Below are 20430 nucleotides of genomic sequence, written 5' to 3'. Positions count from 1 at the left end.
TGAAGACCCAATGCACCCAAAAAAATAAAATAAATTTATATAAGAAAACAACAACAACAAAAACCTACCTAAGGAGACAAGATACCTGTATGCAGAAAACTATGACACTGATGAAAGAAATTAAAGATGATACAAACAGATGGAGAGATACACCATCTTGGATTGGAAGCATCAACATTGTGAAAATGACTATACTACCCAAAGCAAGCTACAGATTCAGTGCAATCGCTCTCAAACTACCAATGGCATTTTTCACAGAACAAGAACAAAAAGTTAAACAATTTGTATGGTAACACAAAAGACCCTGAATAGCCAAAGCAATCTTGAGAAAGAAAAACAGAGCTGGAGGATCACACTCCCTGACTTTAAACTATACCACAAAGCTACAGTAATCAAGACAGCATGGTACTGGTACAAAAACAGCAATATAGATCAATGGGACAGGATAGAAAGCCCAGAGATAAACCCACGCTCATATGGTCACCTTATCTTTGAGAAAGGAGGCAAGAATATACAATGGAGAACAGACAGCCTCTTCAATATGTGGTGCTGGGAAAACTGGACAGCTACATGTAAAAGAATGAAATTAGAACACTCCCTAACAACATACACAAAAATAAACTCTAAATGGATTTAAGACCTAAATGCAAGGCCAGACACTATAAAACTCTTAGAGGAAAACATAGGCAGAACACTCTATGAATCAAGGAAGATCTTTTTTGACCCACCTCCCTGAGTAATGGAAATAAAATCAAAAATAAACAAATGGGACCTAATGAAACTTCAAAGCTTTTGCCCAGCAAAGGAAACCATAAACAAGATGAAAAGACAACTCTCAGAATGGGAGAAAATATTTGCAAATGAAGCAACTGACAAAGGATTAATCTCCAAAAATATACAAGCAGCTCATGCAGCTCAATATCAAAAAAACAAACAACCTAATCCAAAAATGGGCAGAAGACCTAAATGGACATTTCTCCAAAGAATATATACAGATTGCCAACAAACACATGAAAAGATGCTCAACATCACTAGTCATTAGAGAAATGGAAATGAAAACTACAATGAGGTATCACCTCACACCGGTCAGTATGTCCATCAACAAAAAATCTACAAACAATAAATGCTGGAGTGAGTGTGGAGAAAAGGGAATCCTTTTGCACTGTTGGTGGGTGATGTAAACTGATACAGCCACTATGGAGAACAGTATGGAGGTTGCTCAAAAAACTAAGAATATAACTACCATATGACCCAGCAATCCCACTACTGGGCACATATCCTGAGAAAACAATAATTCAAAAGGAGTCATGTACCACAGTGTTCACTGCAGCACTATTTACAACAGCCAGGACATGGAAGCAACCTAAGTGTCCATTGACACATGAATGGATAAAAAAGACGTGGCACGTATATACAATGGAATATCACTCAACCCTAAAAAGAAACGAAATTGAATTATTTGTAGTGAGGTGGATGGACCCAGAGTCTGTCATACAGAGTGAAATAAGTCAGAAAGTGAAAAACAAATACTGTATGTTAACATATATATGGAATCTAAAAAAAAAAAAAGTTTCTGAAGAACGTAGGGGTAGAACAGGAATAAAGACACAGACGTAGAGAATGGACTTGATGACACAGGGATGAGGAAGGGTAAGTTGAGACAAAGTGAGAGAGTGGCATGGACATATATACACTACCAAGTGTAAAGCAGATAGCTAGTGGAAAGTAGCCGCATAGCACAGGGAGATCAGTTTGCTGCTTTGTGTCCACCTAGAGGGGTGCGATAGGGAGGGTGGGAGGGAGACACAAGAGGGATGGGATATGGGAATATTTGTATATGTATAGCAGGTTCACTTTGTTATACAGCAGCAACTAACAATAATGTAAAGCAATCATACTCAATAAAGACGTTTAAAAAAAGGGGGGGGGGAAGAGAAGAGTGCAAAGGACAGGAGAAACAAAGGAAAAGAGAGAAGAAAGCAGTAGAAGAGAAACAACAATACTATGGAGCCCATCGAAAAGATAGTGCAGAAGGAATCAATCAATCAATCAATAAAGCAAGTTGAGATATCAAAATAGAAGCCTAGAGAAAGCAAGATTACAAGGAGTATAAAGTGATATTAGCAAAAGCAGAGTTTGCACTGCAGGGAGTAAAGTGATACAGACATGGATATTGTTGAGTAGATGCAGAGAATTGAAATAATGATGTGGAATACAAATGTAAGAACTTTCCACATTTTTTTTTTTTTAGGAAAATAATGAAGAGATGACAAGGAAAGACAAAATGATAGATTTGGAAGACAGAAAACAGAAACCTACTTCAGGATACTAGCTTTGTCTTCCTCTGAGGACTGATATCTACTGAGTCTTTACTCACCAGATATTCTATTTTGTGCTTTGTATACCTTACTTCACTTAATGTATACAGAACAATCCCATTAGGTAGACAATATCATTACTCCCTTTTTACAGATGTAGAAACTAAGGCTTCAAAAGGTTGAACATCTTTCCCAAAGTCATATGACAGTGAGAACTACAATGGGACTTTGAAGCCGGGTCTCTTAGACTACAAAGCCCAAGCTCTGAAACCCCACAGCAGACTTTATCAATAATCAAAATCACGCGTGATTTAAGATGTCCAAGGGAGGCTGGAAGGACACAATATGTTTCAGGAAATATTAAGAGCTGCATCCCATAGACTCATCCTAAAATATATAAATAGGTATACACACACACATATTCATTACGAACACAAATGAAAAGAAAGCTATTCAAGGATTTAAAAAACAAAACAAAATAGGATTTATATCTTAAGACTTTCTCGGCAAAGCTCATTTCAGGAGACAATGAAAGCTCAGAAAAAGCTATTGAAATGAACCAAGAATTTTATACTGAGCTCCTTGTCCATCATGAGTAAATGCAGAAGACACACATCTGCAGGGCTGAGGAAGTATACTAACCCACCTTTCTACAAACACACACTCTGAAAACCAAAATAAAACAATTTAAAGAGCTATTTCAGCTGATGAATAAAAACATCCAAATTAAAAACCCCAAAATGGGTAGTTGTTAGTAAGACTTACTGATGGCTCTAAGATAAATTAAACATAGAGTTGATCATTGTTTTCACACAATTCTTCTGAAAAGAAAAGAAAAATAATGATAAGAAGTAAATTAACTAAAATAGTCTGTTGTGTAAATCCAAATTATGAGATTAAAGATGGAGAAATGAGTATAGATGGGAGAAGTAAAGCAAATGTAAATCAAGTTCATATAGCAAGGAGTCAAGAGATAACTTCTTTCTTATAAGATAAATATTTATTTTAAAATACCACTATTGTATACTTGAAAAATGACATTTTAAAATTATTAAAAAGTGAAATTTCTACCTAAAAAATAAAATATAAAAACTAAACATTAAAAAATGGCAGAGATTTTTCCATTACACACACATACACACACGAATGGATGGCAAAATTAGTTGCAAACAATATAGCATCTTAGACAGAAACACTGAAAAGGACAGAAAAGTATAATTTAGCTCTACTTACCATGAATATCTAACAGTATAAAATTTGTGCATCAAAATATATGGATCAAAGACTTTAAGACAAAAGAAGTAACTAATGGAACCACACTATTGTTCAGATAATTTAATCAATTTATTTCAGGAGAAAAAATACAAAGGATCTATTTACATAATAGATATAATTTAATAATATTAAAATATATGTCCTACAAAGAGCAACTTTTTCACTTAAGTATTCATGGATCACCTAACGAGTTTTTGGAAGAAAAGTTGAAGGTATACTAGGCCAAAAGGAAATCTCAACAATTGCCCTAAGGAAAAACAATACCTCTCAAACCACTAGTGCAGTTAATTATCTGACCATAATACAGTGAAAAAAAAGTCAATAGTAAATCTCAATAGAAACAAAGTTTCTTAAACACTTAACTGTACTATTTTCAACTGTCATTCTATCAGAGGAAGCCAAAACCTCATTAGGAAATAATGATATGTAGCCAAAAGTATGTTCAGAGGTAAATGTCCACATTTAAAAATTGTATTAATGTAAAAGGAAAAATAAATGAACCATGACTCAACCAATAAGAGTCATAAAAGAACAGAGTGATCCTAAGGAAAATAAGAAAGTAACAAAGTAAAAAAGGACAAAGGAAAAACAGCATTACTAAACAGTAAATCCAAGAACTGGCCTTTTGAAAAACAACAAGAACAAAAACATCTAAGAAAATAATATGTATATTATACACATGACATTAATATAATGATATTATATGTAATACAATATATAATCTATATAATAATGTTGTTAATGAAAAATATTGCCTGCCATATCAGCAAACAAAGGATGTTGCAGCCATCAAGCCATCACATTACAGCCATCCCTGTGGTGAGCCCTGAGGGAACTCAGGATAGAAACATAATGCCCATCATCATCGGACACTGTACCACGCCCCCCCCCCCCACCCCACTGGCCCCAGATAGCTGAGGTGCATATCAGAGGAATGATTTCAGTCAGCCCAGACTCTTGTATCTTCCCATATACAGAAAGGCACTAAATTCCTTAACTTGAGGTATCTGGTTTTCTTTAATTAATAGTAATCTTTTGATGTTCCAACTACCTGGTTTTTGTTGCAAAAACTCCTATATATACTGGCTCCCCACCTTGCCTCTTTGGAACATCTTTCAGAGTTATCTGAGATGCTATGTCCCGCACTGAAGTCCTCAGTTTTGTCCACTGAAGAAAACATTAACTCTCAACTTTTAGGTTGTGCATCTTTTTTCAATTGACAATATATAATCTATATATAGGTATACATAATGGTATTACATACAATTATATTACAGTTAGATATATATAACTCTATATATAATTGGCTAAACATTTTTTTAAAAATCTTATAAAATGGACATGGTTCTGGAGAATATAAATTAAAAATATTAAAATCGAGAAAAGTTACCAAAGAATTACCTTTCAAAAATGCTTTAAGGCCAGATGGTTTCCTTCAAACTTATAAGGACAGCAATCCCAAGTGTCTCCAGAGAAAGAAAAAGTTGCAAAATTTCACAATTTTTACGTCTCTTGATATCAAAAACTGGCAGAGAGAGAGGCCAGTTTCAAGGTCAAACAAATCTGGGTTAGGAAGCCTGGCTCTTCATTTATTACCTGCACTACCTTCTACATGAGTAATAAATGAAAAAACCATAAAGAATACTTTAAAAGATTCTGTTTATCTGCCATAAGTACACAAGTAGCATTACCAGGCTGCTGTAGCAATAATATAGAACACACACACACACACACACACACACACACACACATTATTCAGTAAAAGAAACTATAAATTTCTACTAAGAAAAAGAAGCACAAATAAAATATTCTAAAGCCAAACCAATAGCATATTAAAGAACTAAATTTAATTTGTGAATATAAGCAGAAAATATATTAAGAAATCTGTTATTCTAATAAATCACATCAACAATTTTTGTATGAGACACTATATATTAACCTCAACAGACACTGAGAAAACACCCAAATCCCATTCCTAACAAAACCTTTATAAAACCAAAAATGCTGCATAGACACAATAAACAAAAGCAAACATCCACAAAAAGTGAAAAAAAAAAAGGTAAAAAAAATCCAGGGAAAATCAGGACCTATACATGAAAGCCTACTGTCATTCCTGACATTTAACATTTTAAATGGTTAGCTAATATAACAGAAATATTAATTGTGATATCAGCTTCCATAGCTTTAATACTTTCCATATGCCTAAATTTATTTAATCCTAGCAACAATCTTGTGATTCTGGGTTACTACCCCTAATTTCAGATGAAGAAACTGAAACTGAAGGTTAAGAAACTTAATTTTCACTTGTTGAAGGCTACGCAGGTAGCACTAGTGTACAGACAGGTTTGGAACTGAAGACAACCTGATTCCAAGAGCTAAACGTATAATAACTAATTTGTGCAATAAGAACAAACATGAAAAATACTCAAATGAACAGAGATAAGTATTACTATTGTCAGATACTATGTATTCTTCAAAAAAAAAAACAACCCTCAAGGTAATCAGTTACATGTGAATTAAAAGGGCAAGAGATAAGAAAAATATACAAAACAAAAACAACAGCTCTGTTATAAACAAGCAATAATCAGTTAAAGGTATAATGGTAATAGCAAAACAAACAAATAATTACTACTCCAGGGTCCGGGAAAATCCCACAGGCCATGGAGCGGCTGGGCCCGTAGGCCATGGCCGCTGAGCCTGTGCATCCGGAGACTGTGCTCTGCAATGGGAGAGGCCACAACAGTGAGAGGCCCGAGTACCGCAAAAAAAAAAAAAAAAAGTATAATAAAAAAGTTAATGGGGAAGAAATGACAAAATGCACAACAAAATCTGAAGAGAAAGCAACATGCAGATTGAGGATAGTAGAGTAGGAAATATTTTTACAATAAATATTGTATATATTAAGAATATTTGGACCCAGAATTATAGTATTGGGAGTTACTGCACTATTCAAGCATAAAAGTCACTGAAAGTTGATTTTGTTGGGAGACTTTTGATTTTTGATTATATACTTCATGATTTATATTCTTCTTTACAAAGAACATGTATTATTTTAGTGATAATAATCTAGTTATAAAAATGGTCCTCCTCGTAGAAAATGGACTTGAGGACACGGGGAGGGGGAAGGGTAAGCTGGGGTGAAGTGAGAGAGTGGCATGGACATATATACACTACCAAATGTAAAATAGATAGCTAGTGGGAAGCAGCCGCATAGCACAGGGAGATCAGCTCGGTGCTTTGTGATCACCTGGAGGGGTGGGATAAGGAGGGTGGGAGGAAGACTCAAGAGGGAGGAGATATAGGAACATATGCATATTTATAGCTGATTCACTTTGTTATACCGCAGAAACTAACACACCATTGTAAAGCAATTATACTCCAATAAAGATGTTAAAAATAAAAAAAGGTCCTCCGGCTAATGATATCGGTGGCTATGGGATTGCTCTTCCTAGGATCTTTCAGTGTTAAATATTTATTTGCTTCTAAGAAGTTAGTGACAAAAGTCATCAGTGGAAGATTGGTAACTTTTAATTTTGCCAATTAAGGACAACATCATTTCACATAATTAAGAAAATTTTATATCAAAATAGTATATAATTTCCAAATAAGTCACTTAAATTTTTTTAAATTAAAAAATACCTTTATTTTTAAACTAAGCTATATTGCATTACTATTATTCTTCTCTGCCTGGTGATCATCGAACACTCACTAAATAGCATCTCTACAGACCAGATGGTCTCTGGGCAACCTTCCAATGTTATGATGTCTCAGACAAACCGATAACAATTATTTTATGTTCCAGGTATGGTATCACATGTAATTGAGAGTTTTAACACAATGAAAATTATAAAATTGAACACATCTGCTATGGAAAACAAGGCTATTAGATGTCAACTCTAATGGCACCTAAATTCAGAGCAATGAATAAGAATTCAGCATGACTAATACAATCACTTCCATATCATGCTCACTCCAGGAAGCTCTCTACAACATTCTTTCAAGTCGGTTGTAAAGGTTTCCAACAGCTAAATAACAAGCAGACTCCTCTGAGAGCCTACCTTAAATATCACTCAAATTCTCTTTCTTCCTCCCAACATTCCTCAGTTGTGTACCAAGTTTTTCAGATGTACTGGGGGTGCCTACTGAAGACAGAAAATTAAGGTTTTTGCTGATTCTTTCTGACTGGATGAACAATTTTAATCTCTGAAGTGATGTCCAACCAGTTTCATATACAGGCGTGTTTCTAAATTTGTTGTAGGAATTTTAAAAAATTATGGATCATTCAGGGTTTTCTCCTTTTCATTTGACCTTCTGTTACCTACTTGGCCATGACTGCATCACCAATGCATGAAAAAAGGAGAAACTTGGTTAATGTTGCAATCAAACAATAACTCAGTAAAAACTCACAAAACCCAGGTATAAGTTGGATCACTTTAAAGACTCCTGTCAAAATGTATCATCTCATTGATGGCCTTGCCTTATCCTTATTTGTTATTCTTCACCCTTTTCTACTCTTACTCCACTTTCTGTCACAATATTATCCTTTGTTTTATTTTTTTTCCCTTTCATAGCAATTAATGTTAGTGTTATTATCTTTAATCTATGGAATGTATGCTCTACTAGAGCCAGGTCCAAAGCATCACATACATTTGTACTCAATCTGCTCTACCATTCCTGGCATCTCTGGCATGGAACATGCATGTTTTGCTCAGATGTATTCTAGTTCCAAGAATACTGCCAGGCACATACTGAATCACATCACAACTATGGTGCTAAAGATTACAACTCTGACTGTAAGATGTAATACAGTTTCAGAGATGTAAAAAAAATGTTTATTTCAAAATAAAGAAATGATGGTAACAAGCATGACTCAATAAATATTTCTTGAATGAATTAATCAATATTTAGAGTTACGACTAAACTTGTTGGCATTACACCCCACTAAATCCAGCTACTTGAATAGGTATCTATCCATACTTTCTTTTTTAACATCTTTATTGGAGTATAATTGCTTTACAGTGGTGTGTTAGTTTCTGTTGTATAACAAAGTGAATCAGCTATACATATACATATGTTCCTATATCTCCTCCCTCTTGAGTCTTCCTCCCACCCTCCCTATCCCACCCCTCCAGGTGATCACAAAGCACCGAGCTGATCTCCCTGTGCTAGGCGACTGCTTCCCACTAGCTATCTATTTTACATTTGGTAGTGTATATATGTCCATGCCACTCTCACTTCGTCCCAGCTTATCCTTCCCCCTACCCGTGTCCTCAAGTCCATTCTCTACGTCTACATCTTTATTCCTGTCCTGCCCCTAGGCTGTTCAGAACCATCTTTTCTTTTTTTAGATTCCATATATATGTGTTAGCATACGGTATTTGTTTTTCTCTTTCTTACTTCACTCTGTATGACAGACTCTAGGTCCATCCACCTCACTACAAATAACTCAATTCCATTTCTTTTTATGGCTGAGTAATATTCCATTGTATACATGTGCCACATCTTCTTTATCCATTCATCTGTTGATGGACACTTAGGTTGTTTCCATGTCCTGGCTACTGTAAACAGAGCTGCAATGAACATTGTGGTACATAACGCTTTTTCTTTTTTTCTTTTTTTTTTTGCGGTACACAGGCCTCTCACTGCTCCAGACGCGCAGGCTCAGCGGCCATGGCTCATGGGCCCAGCTGCTCCATGGCATGGGGGATCTTCCCAGACCGGGGCATGGACCTGTGTCCCCTGCATCGGCAGGCGGACCCTCAACCACTGTGCCACCAGGGAAGCCCCATAACTCTTTTTGAATTATGGTTTTCTCAGGGTATATGCCCAGTAGTGGGATTGCTGGGTCATATGGTAGTTCTAGTTTTAGCTTTTTTTTTTTTTTTTGCGGTACGCGGGCCTCTCACTGTTGTGGCCTCTCCCGTTGTGGAGTACAGGCTCCGGACACGCAGGCTCAGCGGCCATGGCTCACGGGCCCAGCCGCTCTGTGGCATGTGGGATCTTCCCGGACCAGGGCACGAACCCGCGTCCCCTGCATCGGCAGGCGGACTCTCAACCACTGCGTCACCAGGGAAGCCCCTAGTTTTAGTTTTTTAAGGAACCTCCATACTGTTCTCCATAGTGGCTGTATCAATTTACATTCCCACCAACAGTGCAAGAGGGTTCCCTTTTCTCCACACCCTCTCCAGCATTTATTGTTTGTAGATTTTTTGATGATGGCCATTCTGACTGGTGTGAGGTGATACCTCATTGTAGTTTTGATCTGCGTTTCTCTAATGATTAGTGATGTTGAGCATCCTTTTGTGTGTTTGTTGGCAATCTGCATATCTTCTTCGGAGAAATGTCTGTTTAGGTCTTCTGCCCATTTTTGGATTGGGTTTTTTTTTGATATTGAGCTGCATGAGCTGCTTGTAAATTTTGGAGATTAATCTTTTGTCAGTTGCTTCATTTGCAAATAATTTCTATCCATACTTTAGAAAAACCAAAGGGAGAGTTCCTTCCTTCCTCCCTTCCTCTCTCCCTCCCTTCTTTCCTTCATTGTACAAGTATTTGATTGCCTGCTATATGCTAAACATTGTTATTATTGATGGGGCTACTGCAGCATACCCACTTTCAAGACAGCTTACAGCTTACAGTCAGGATGGGGGTGTTCTTTTGATCTATGGGCCACTTGCGAATGAATCACCCAAACTATCCTGAGGACTCTGAAATCTGCATTTTTAAACAAGATTCAGTAAGACTCATGTGCACCCTAAAGCTGAAAAAAGAATCTTCGGATAAACAACAAGGTCACACTGTAGAGCACAGGGAACAATATTCAATATCCTTTGATAAACCATAATGCAAAAGAATAAGAAGGCACATATATGTATAACTGAATCACTCTGCCATACAGCAGAAATTAACACAACGTCGTAAATCAACTATACTTCAATTAAAAAACAAAGAATCTTCAGAGTATAGCTCAAATCCCTCTTCTTTTGTAAAGTCTTCCTAAATCATCTCTGCTCAAAATTTCACCACCCTTCTCCATACTCCTGGCCCTTATACGTCACAGCAGCCATTTATAATTAACCATGTCTCGTTATAGCTCTTAAAACGCATGATGCAGTGTGATGGTGGGCTGCGGTGTCACACTGCCTTGAGTTCAATTTCCAGATCTATCACTTCTTGCCTGTGCAAGTTTCTAAGGCTCAGTTTCCACATCGAAATACAGTGATGTTGCCTACTTTATAAGCGCCGCTTTGAGGATTAAATGAGATGACGAGTGGCAACACTAAGTTCAGTATTTGGCATAGAGTAAGAATTCAATAAAAGCAGGCGGCTGCTTTCATTTTTCATCATTTTCCTTTTACCTTCTTGCACTCTTACACACTGTTTCCACACTCAGTTGGGGCTGACAGCAAGAAGAATCTTTTGCCTCATACACAGTATGTCACAGTCAGATGTGCTATGATTTTTACTGGGTAGGATGACACTACCAGGCTTTGCAGGCATCTTGTTTTTCTGGCATATGCAAAGAACGTAAAACTTTACTTCAGCTCAGTTGCACATATGGTTACTCAATAAGATTTAGAATCAGAATGAATAGAGAAATGAGAACTTAATCCTAGATGGTAAGAAATAAGCCAATCTTCTAAGCACAAAATGTCTTGCTTTTTGCCTTGCATGTTCTATTTCAGGTATCATATTTTACTAGAAATTTGTTGCTTTGAGCTTGACTCATCAAATGCCATAAACAACTTGTTGACGTCAGGATGAATAAATCTTATATGCTAGTGAAATGACATGCCTTTCAATCTGTCAAGTATATTTATCTTATTTATTTTTCTCTCATATGGATAATGGCAAAGTGTATTATGATTAAAATTCTTTAAAAAGAGAGACAGAAAGAATGCTGGAATCAGCTAAATACAAAAAACTAGATGCCAGTGTCACTGGGAACAATTATGCTCTTCTGAACAAATGACACAAAAATCTTCTAGAAGCAAAAAATTATAGGTCAAGAAAATGTGGGCACGGGCACGATGGATTCAAAACTCAGCCCAAGAACACTTGGTATAAAAACAGATTTGAATTTTAACTGGGTTTCAATATAGAGCTGAGGAATACATCTGAGAATCTTCAAAGACAGTGATATTCCAGGAAGCCATACAATAAGTCATTTTGCAGAATGTACTGAAATATGCTTTGATTAAAGTGATTAAGTGGTAGATTATGATGTGAAACTATAATGAACCCTGGAAAAAAAAAAGTCAGCTTCTCTTATCCCTAGCAAGAAAAATTATATTTGATAGTATTTGGGGTGTTACCATAGACACTATCAAGAACAAAAATTTCTTGGCAATGAATATAATCCACAAATCCTCAAGAGACTAAATTTAAATACTAAATTTTACATACTTCTTATAAACTCACTAATACACTAGTAGATTTTCTAAGCAATTTTATGGGGTAACTGCATAAAAATTAATTTGCTATTAACACCCTATTTAAATTAAAGGACGTGGCAGTAGATGAGCAATTTATAATGTAAATGAATCTATTCTCTTTATTTTCTTTCTCTTTTTAAACATGTAAATTGTCTCAGACATTTATAGCAATCATGGTCTTAGTGAAAAGCCTTTTCTAAGGAGTAATTCATAAACTTTTAGGAAGCTGATGCACCAAAGCCCAGTCAGTAATTGTAGGAGAAATTTGCTATAGGTCTTGTCACCAGACCTTTAAGCCCAGGGACCTTGTCCCATTCAGTATTTATGCTTCTTCTAATTCTCAGAATCCCATGGGAAGAAAAGAGTATCTATTTCAACAAATGGTATGCAATCCACCCGAGAGCTCAACTGAGGAACTAGAACTCAGCCTTGAGTTTTTCCTTTACCCCAAAGCCCATGATCTAATTCTCTCCCTGTTTGCTGAACATGCAAAATGTATAGCAGATCTATCCATTTCTCTCTATCCCCATCACCATCACCTTGAACAGGCTACCCCAACCTCTCCTGATCTACAGAACTAACTTGCAAAATGGTTTACCTGCCTTGCTCCCACACCAGGACTTCTCCAAGGAGAATCTGGAATGATCTTTAAAAATTTTCATCAACTCATATCTCCCTCCTTAAAAGACTCCACAGATCTCTTATCATGCTTACCTACTATGACGCCATATGTATACCGGACTTTTCCAACCCTCTCCTCACTTTAGCCATACAGATCTTTCTAATCCTCAAAGCCAGTAACCTTGTTCCAACCACAGGGTCTTCCGAGCTGGCTCCTCCCTCTCCCTGGAATGCACAGGCCAGCTCTTTACAAGGTAGGCTTCTTACCATGTTTCAGGTCTCAGCTAAAATGTCACTTCCTCCCAGAGGTCTCTGCTTAACCACTGTATGTAAAAATACCTCCGTTACTCCCCATTATTCTACTGTTTTTCTTAGTACTTATCGTTTGCTTTTTTACAGACTGCCTCACCAAATAGGATGAAAGTTCCACCTCTGTCAATCCACCAATCAATTCACAATACCTAGCACAGGAACTGACAATCGGTGGAACATTAATACATGTCTTTTGAATGAATGAATGATTCCATCTAAGGTTTATGTTACCAACAACCTTAGTCTCTTTATGTACCTTTCAGAGATGAGAAAAATGAGATTAGAAGTTTCCTTCCAAACCCCCCTCTTCTACACTGACTTTTTTTTTGGTGGACTTAAACTGGGAGAAGCTTCCTACTTTGTGTTTTCTCAGAGTGGTGTCATTTTTATAGAATTCTAGGCATAGTGTCCTTTCAGATGGGATTCTTGTCAAGGTGGTGGAGAGGATGGCATATCATAGATAATGATATAATTGCTATGAAATCAGTCAAATCCCAGAGGACACTGTAAAGAACGTTCCCACCCCCAATCTTCCAGCATTACTGCTTCGGTTAAATCACAATTTGAATATTTAGAACATGAGACATTTCTAATATATGACAAATGACACTTGAAAATGATATCTGACCAGCTCTACAAGGAAAAACTCTGGGGATTGCAACAAGACTGAGAATTACTCTTCTTAAGAAATAATCTTTATTACTACAGTAATAAGAGCAAAATACATTCAGTGAATAATCACCTAATAGATTCATTCTCTGTTCTCAGTTCAGTCTCTGGGCAACTCAACCATCCATCAAGTTTCTTAGTTTCCTCAACTCAGGAAGGGGATGGAAAACACTGGCTAAGTCTCCAGATAATACAAGGTGAATAAGCCTGTTGACCAGGGCTTTTCTAGGAATAAAGGACACCTTTGGAAGCTGCATTGTTTTAAGCCATGGATCATCAGTTAGGGTACAAAGTTGAGTCCAGTGAGAACTGGCTTCTACATAATTTGAACTTGCGAAGTGCTAGAGGACACAGTGTATTGTCTCTGTGTGTGTAGACATAACAAAGCTATTTTCATGCACGGTCCTGGCAGAAGGCCCGTGGTAACTGCTCTGTGAGTCTGGTTACAATTATGTCACTATAGGGAACAATCCAGGACAGTACATCCTTTCTCTGTCCACTCAGCCTCACATGGAAATGTGTGCTGTTTCTACCTCACAAACCCCTTTTTCAGCTCTCCTGCCTGACTACATTTTAATTTTCTTCACCCTCTTTACAGTATATGGCCCAACCACTTATGCCAGAAATCTCAGCTAAATTCTAAGCCAGAACTACAACATTACAATACAGGAGAAACTCTAAGAGTATGTGAAAGGAAGGACATGTGTAATAACTCCTTCTTTAACCTGTAATTATACAGAACCTGAGCATTTATGCCTGTATTCTCACTATCTGTGCATGTGCTAAGTTCTAATTGAAGTAAATAAAACCCTCCTAAAAGGAGAGTTGGTATATCCTCTGTTATTTTACCTCAATCATCAAATGCATTTGTGCTCCCCGCCCACTGCAACATTTCATACACCTGAATGTGGCCCTTGGGAGAATTTTTAATGGAACATTTTATACGGAAATGCGTTTTTAATTAAAACAAAACAAAGAAGATAAGAACAGTTTACAAGATATCAGGCCTAAGATGCTAACTCCAATATTTAGAAATGTTTATGCCTATCATATCTTTCATATGTGGCCTCCCTTCAAGATGGTCAGTTCTAGAACTTTGAAGCCCCTCAATTCGTTATTTTAACTCAGTTTGTTAAAAACTCCAGACTTCCTTTCAACTGTCTTAGGTATTAACTTCTCACAATAATTGCATCCCAAAGATTTTGGGCAGTGGCCCATTTTTTCTTGCACTGGAAATATACATAGGTAAGAGAGAGACTATAATGAAAGGTAAAACAAAGATATAAAGTGGTTGATGAAGGGGAACTGCATAACATTTATATAGATGGACTTTTTAGGTCTTACAGAAATGCAGACGATAAGTTTAATTTAGAAAGAAAGGATTTTCGGGATAGTTTTCTGAAAACAACAGCATATGAGGTGAATCTTCCTGTGGCCCAACGCATCTTTAATTCTTCACACGTTGATCTTTCCATGTCTCACATTAACCCACTGAAGAATTCAGTGGAATTTTAGCTTCTTCTGGAAGCTAAAAGAGGGAATACCATCATGTCTTTATTTACCCAGGGTAAGCCCAGTTCTAAGGAATGATATGTAAACTGGGTAAGGGATGAGCTGTGGCAGTGCGTAAGAGGAGTCACTATGCAACAGCAATGAGAGGAACTGAGAGGTAAAAATAATATATGAAACTGAGCAGTTCTATTAACCTCATTTCCCTTGTACAAAAAATAAGAAGGTTGGAATAGATGGATTAATTTAATGTTTGTTTAGAATTGAACTTGTTCAAAACATGGTGTTTAAGGTGTCATAGAGATTATACAAATGCCATGGCACCAAGGTTCCAATTTGGATCATCATCGAGTCTGACTGTTTCAATTTTCTTCCAAATCCTTCATGTTCCACCACCTTTCCACCAAAACTATTTCACAGACTTTCTTAAATTATTTGTGCGTAAATGCTGGTGTCCATATGCCCCCTAATGATACTTTAAGATCCTTTGAAGGCAAGTGACATAGTTTACAAATACTTGAATTATGTCCTGCCTAATTCACTTATCTCCTAGCATGATGCTTTAAAAATTAATTTTTATCTCTAGGCAGGAAACACAAGAGAAGGAAAAGACCTACAATACCAAAGCCAAAAAAATTTTTAAAAATGGTAATAGGAACATACATATCGATAATTACCTTAAATGTAAATGGATTAAATGCTCCAGTGAAAAGATGCAGACTGGCTGAATGGATACAAAAACAAGACCCGTATATATGCTGTCTACAAGAGATCCATTTCAGACCTAGGGACACATACAGACTGAAAGTGAGGGGACAGAAAAAGATATTCCATGCAAATGGAAATCAAAAGAAAGCTGGAGTAGCAATTCTCATATCAGACAAAATAGACTTTAAAATAAAGACCATTACAAGAGACGAAGAAGGACACTACATAATTATCATGGGATCGATCCAAGAAGAAGATATAACAATTGTAAATATTTATGCACCGAACATAGGAGCACCTCAATACATAAGGCAAATGCTAACAGCCATAAAAGGGGAAATCGACAGTAACACAATCATAGTAGGGGACTTTAACACCCCACTTTCACCAATGGAAAGATCATCTAAAATGAAAATAAATAAGGAAACACAAGCATTAAATGACACATTAAACAAGATGGACTTAATTGATATTTATAGGACATTCCATCCAAAAACAACAGAATACACTTTCTTCTCAAGTGCTCATGGAATATTCTCCAGGACAGATCATGTCCTGGGTCACAAATCAAGCCCTGGTAAATTTAAGAAAATTGAAATCGTATCAAGTATCTTTTCCGACCACAACGCTATGAGACTAGATATCAATTACATGAAAAAAATCTGTAAAAAATATAAACACGTGGAGGCTAAACAATATGCTACTAAATAACCAAGAGATCACTGAAGAAATCAAAGAGGAAATCAAAAAATACCTAGAAACAAAGGACAATGAAAATACTACAACCCAAAACCTATGGGAGGCAGCAAAAGCAGTTCTAAGAGGGAAGTTTATAGCAATACAATCCTACCTCAAGAAATAAGAAACATCTCAAATAAACAACCTAACCTTACACCTAAAGCAATTAGAGAAAGAAGAACAAAAAGAACCCCCAAAGTTAGCAGAAGGAAAGAAATCATAAAGATTAGATCAGAAATAAATGAAAAAGAAATGAAGGAAATGATAGCAAAGATGAATAAAACTAAAAGCTGGTTCTTTGAGAAGATAAACAAAATTGATAAACCATTAGCCAGACTCATCAAGAAAAAGAGGGAGAGGACTCAAATCAATAAAATTAGAAATGAAAAAGGAGAAGTTACAATAGACACCGCAGAAATACAAAGCATTCTAAGAGACTACTACAAGCAACTCTATGCCAATAAAATGGACAACCTAGAAGAAATGGACAAATTCTTACAAAAGCACAACCTTCCGAGACTGAACCAGGAAGAAATAGAAAATATAAACATACATATCACAAGCACTGAAATTGAGACTGTGATTAAAAATCTTCCAACAAACAAAAGCCCAGGACCAGATGGCTTCACAGGAAAATTCTATCAAACATTCAGAGAAGAGCTAACACCTATCCTTCTCAAATTCTTCCAAAATACAGCAGAGAGAGGAACACTCCCAAACTCATTCTATGAAGCCACCATCACTCTGATACCAAAACCAGACAAAGGTTACAAAGAAAGAAAACTACAGGCCAATATCAGTGATGAACATAGACGCAAAAAACCTCAACAAAATACAAGCAAAGAGAATTCAACAGTACATTCAAAGGATCATACACCATGATCAGTGGGGTTTATCCCAGGAATGCAAGGATTCTTCAATATATGCAAATCAATCAATGTGAAAAACCATATTAACAAACTGAAGGAGAAAAACCATATGATCATCTCAATAAATGCAGAAAAAGCTTTCGACAAAATTCAACACGCATTTATAATAAAAAACTCCCAGAAAGTAGGCATAGAGGGAACTTACCTCAACATAATAAAGGCCATATATGACAAACCCATAGCCAACATCGTTCCCAATGGTGAAAAACTGAAACCATTTCCTCTAACATCAGGAACAAGACAAGGTTGTCCACTCTCACCACTATTATTCAACATAGTGTTGGAAGTTTTAGTCACAGCAATCAGAGAAGAAAAAGAAATAAAAGGAATCCAAATCTTTAAAGAAGAAGTAAAGCTGTCACTCTTTGCAGATGACATGATACTATACATAGAGAATCCTAAAGATGCTACTAGAAAACTACTAGAGCTAATCAATCAATGAATGTGGTAAAGTAGCAGGATACAAAATTAACGCACAGCAATCTCTTGCATTCTTATACACTAATGATGAAAAATCTGAAAGAGAAATTAAGGAAACACTCCCATTTACCACTGCAACAGAGGAATAAAATACCTAGGAATAAACCTACCTAAGGAGACAAAAGACCTGTATGCAAAAAACTATAAGACACTGATGAAAGAAATTAAAGATGATGCAAACAGATGGAGAGATATACCATGCTCTTGGATTGGAAGAATCAACACTGTGAAAATGACTATACTACCCAAAGCAATCTACAGGTTCAGTGCAATCCCTTTCAAACTACCAATGGCATTTTTCACCAAACTAGAACAAAAAAATTCACAATTTGTATGGAAATACAAATGACCCCAAATAGCAAAAGCAATCTTGAGAAAGAAAAATGGAGCTGGAGGAATCAGGCTCCCTGACTTCAAACTATACTACAAAGCTACAGTAATCAAGACAGTATGGTACAGGCACAAAAACAGCAATATAGATCAATGGAATAGGGTAGAAAGCCCAGAGATAAACCCACACACATATGGTTACTTTATCTTTTATAATGGAGACAAGAATATATAGTGGAGAAAAGACAGCCTCTTCAATAAGTGGTGCTGGGAAAACTGGACACCTACATGTAAAAGAATGAAATCAGAACAGTCCCTAACACCATATACAAAAATAAACTTAAAATGGATTTAAGACCTAAATGCAAGGCCAGATGCTATAAAACTCTTAGAGGAAAACATAGGCAGAACACTGTATGACATAAATCACAGCAAGATCTTTTTTGACCCATCTCCCTAAGTAATGGAAATAAAATCAAAAATAAACAAATGGGACCTAATGAAACTGAAAAGCTTTCGCACAGCAAAGGAAACCATAAACAAGATGAAAAGACAACCCTGAGAATGGGAGAAAATATTTGCAAACGAAGCACCTGACAAAGGATTAATCTCCAAAATATATAAGCAGCTCATGCAGCTCAATATCAAAAAAACAAAAAACCCAATCCAAAAATGGGCAGAAGACCTAAGTGGACATTTCTCCAAAGAAGATATACAGATTGCCAACAAACACATGAAAGGATGCTCAACATCACTAATCATTAGAGAAATGCAAATCAAAACTACAATGAGGTATTACCTCACACCAGACAGAATGGCCATCATTAAAAAATCTACAAACAATAAATGCTGGAGAGGGTGTGGAGAAAAGGGAATCCTCTTGCACTGTTGGTAGGAATGCAAATTGACACAGCCACTATGGAAAACAGTATGGAGGGTCCTTAAAAAACTGAAAATAGAACTACCATATGACACAGCAATCCCATTACTGGGCATATACCCTGAGAAAACCGTAATTCAAAGGAGTCATGTACCACAATGTTCATTGCAGCACTAGTTACAATAGCCAGGAGATGGAAGCCACCTAAGTGTTCATCGACAGATGAATGGATAAAGAAGGTGTGGCACATATATACAATGGAATATTACTCAGCCATAAAAAGAAACAAAATTGAGTTATTTGTAGCGAGGTGGATGGACCTAGAGTCTGTGATACAGAGTGAAGTAAGTCAGAAAGAGAAAAACAAATACCATATGCTAACACACACACACACACACACACACACACACACACATATATATGAATCTAAAAAAAAAATGGTTCTGAAGAACCTAGGGGCAGGACAGGAATAAAGACAGATGTAGAGAATGCACCTGAGGACACGGGGAGGGGGAAGGGGAAGGGTAAGCTGAGATGAAGTGAGAGAGTGGCATGGACATATATACACTACCAAACATAAAATAGATAGCTAGTGGGAAGCAGCCGCGTAGCACAGGGAGATCAGCTCGGTGCTTTGTGACCACCTAGAGGGGTGGGATAGGGAGGGTGGGAGGGAGACGAAAGAGGGAGGGGATATGGGGATATATGTATTCATATAGCTGATTCACTTTGTTATACTGCAGCAATTAACACAACATTGTAAAGCAAACATACTCCAATAGAGATGTTAAAAAAATTATTTTCAGTATGCAATAGATATTGATTACATACACATAAATAAAGTCTGTAAGATACAGTCTTTAGTCTCAAGGAGTTTAAGCCTTGTTTGGAAGGTAATACATATAAAAACATCTGTAGTACAAAAACAGAAGTTGTCTAAGCTATCTAGAACTATATTCTCTCTCTATATATTCTAGAATCTTGTTCTACATATACCTATATGGTATATTCTATAAACCAGTGGTAATAGACAATTGAAATAAGAGAGAACAGATAGATAATAAGAAGAAAGTAGATGAGCCTACCTAGGAATGTGTGTGTATGTATGCATGCACATGTGTAGAACACCAAGGGCAGCTAATGTTTAATGTGTACCAGGTCTATTTCTAGTATATATAGAATACATATATGCATATATAGAATAGATATATGTATAGAATGGAATACAC

At 36.4% G+C, this 20430-nt stretch overlaps 1 protein-coding gene across 1 annotated transcript in view; it reads right to left on the bottom strand.

The window, feature by feature from the left end:
* PCSK5 (proprotein convertase subtilisin/kexin type 5) overlaps positions 1-20430 on the bottom strand; it is a 320817-nt gene that overhangs the window by 93765 nt on the left and 206622 nt on the right. The window lies entirely within an intron of this gene.

This window comes from Phocoena phocoena, chromosome 6 (genome assembly GCF_963924675.1).
Source record: "Phocoena phocoena chromosome 6, mPhoPho1.1, whole genome shotgun sequence".
Taxonomy (NCBI): domain Eukaryota; kingdom Metazoa; phylum Chordata; class Mammalia; order Artiodactyla; family Phocoenidae; genus Phocoena; species Phocoena phocoena.
This window is presented reverse-complemented; position numbering and strand designations above follow the sequence as displayed.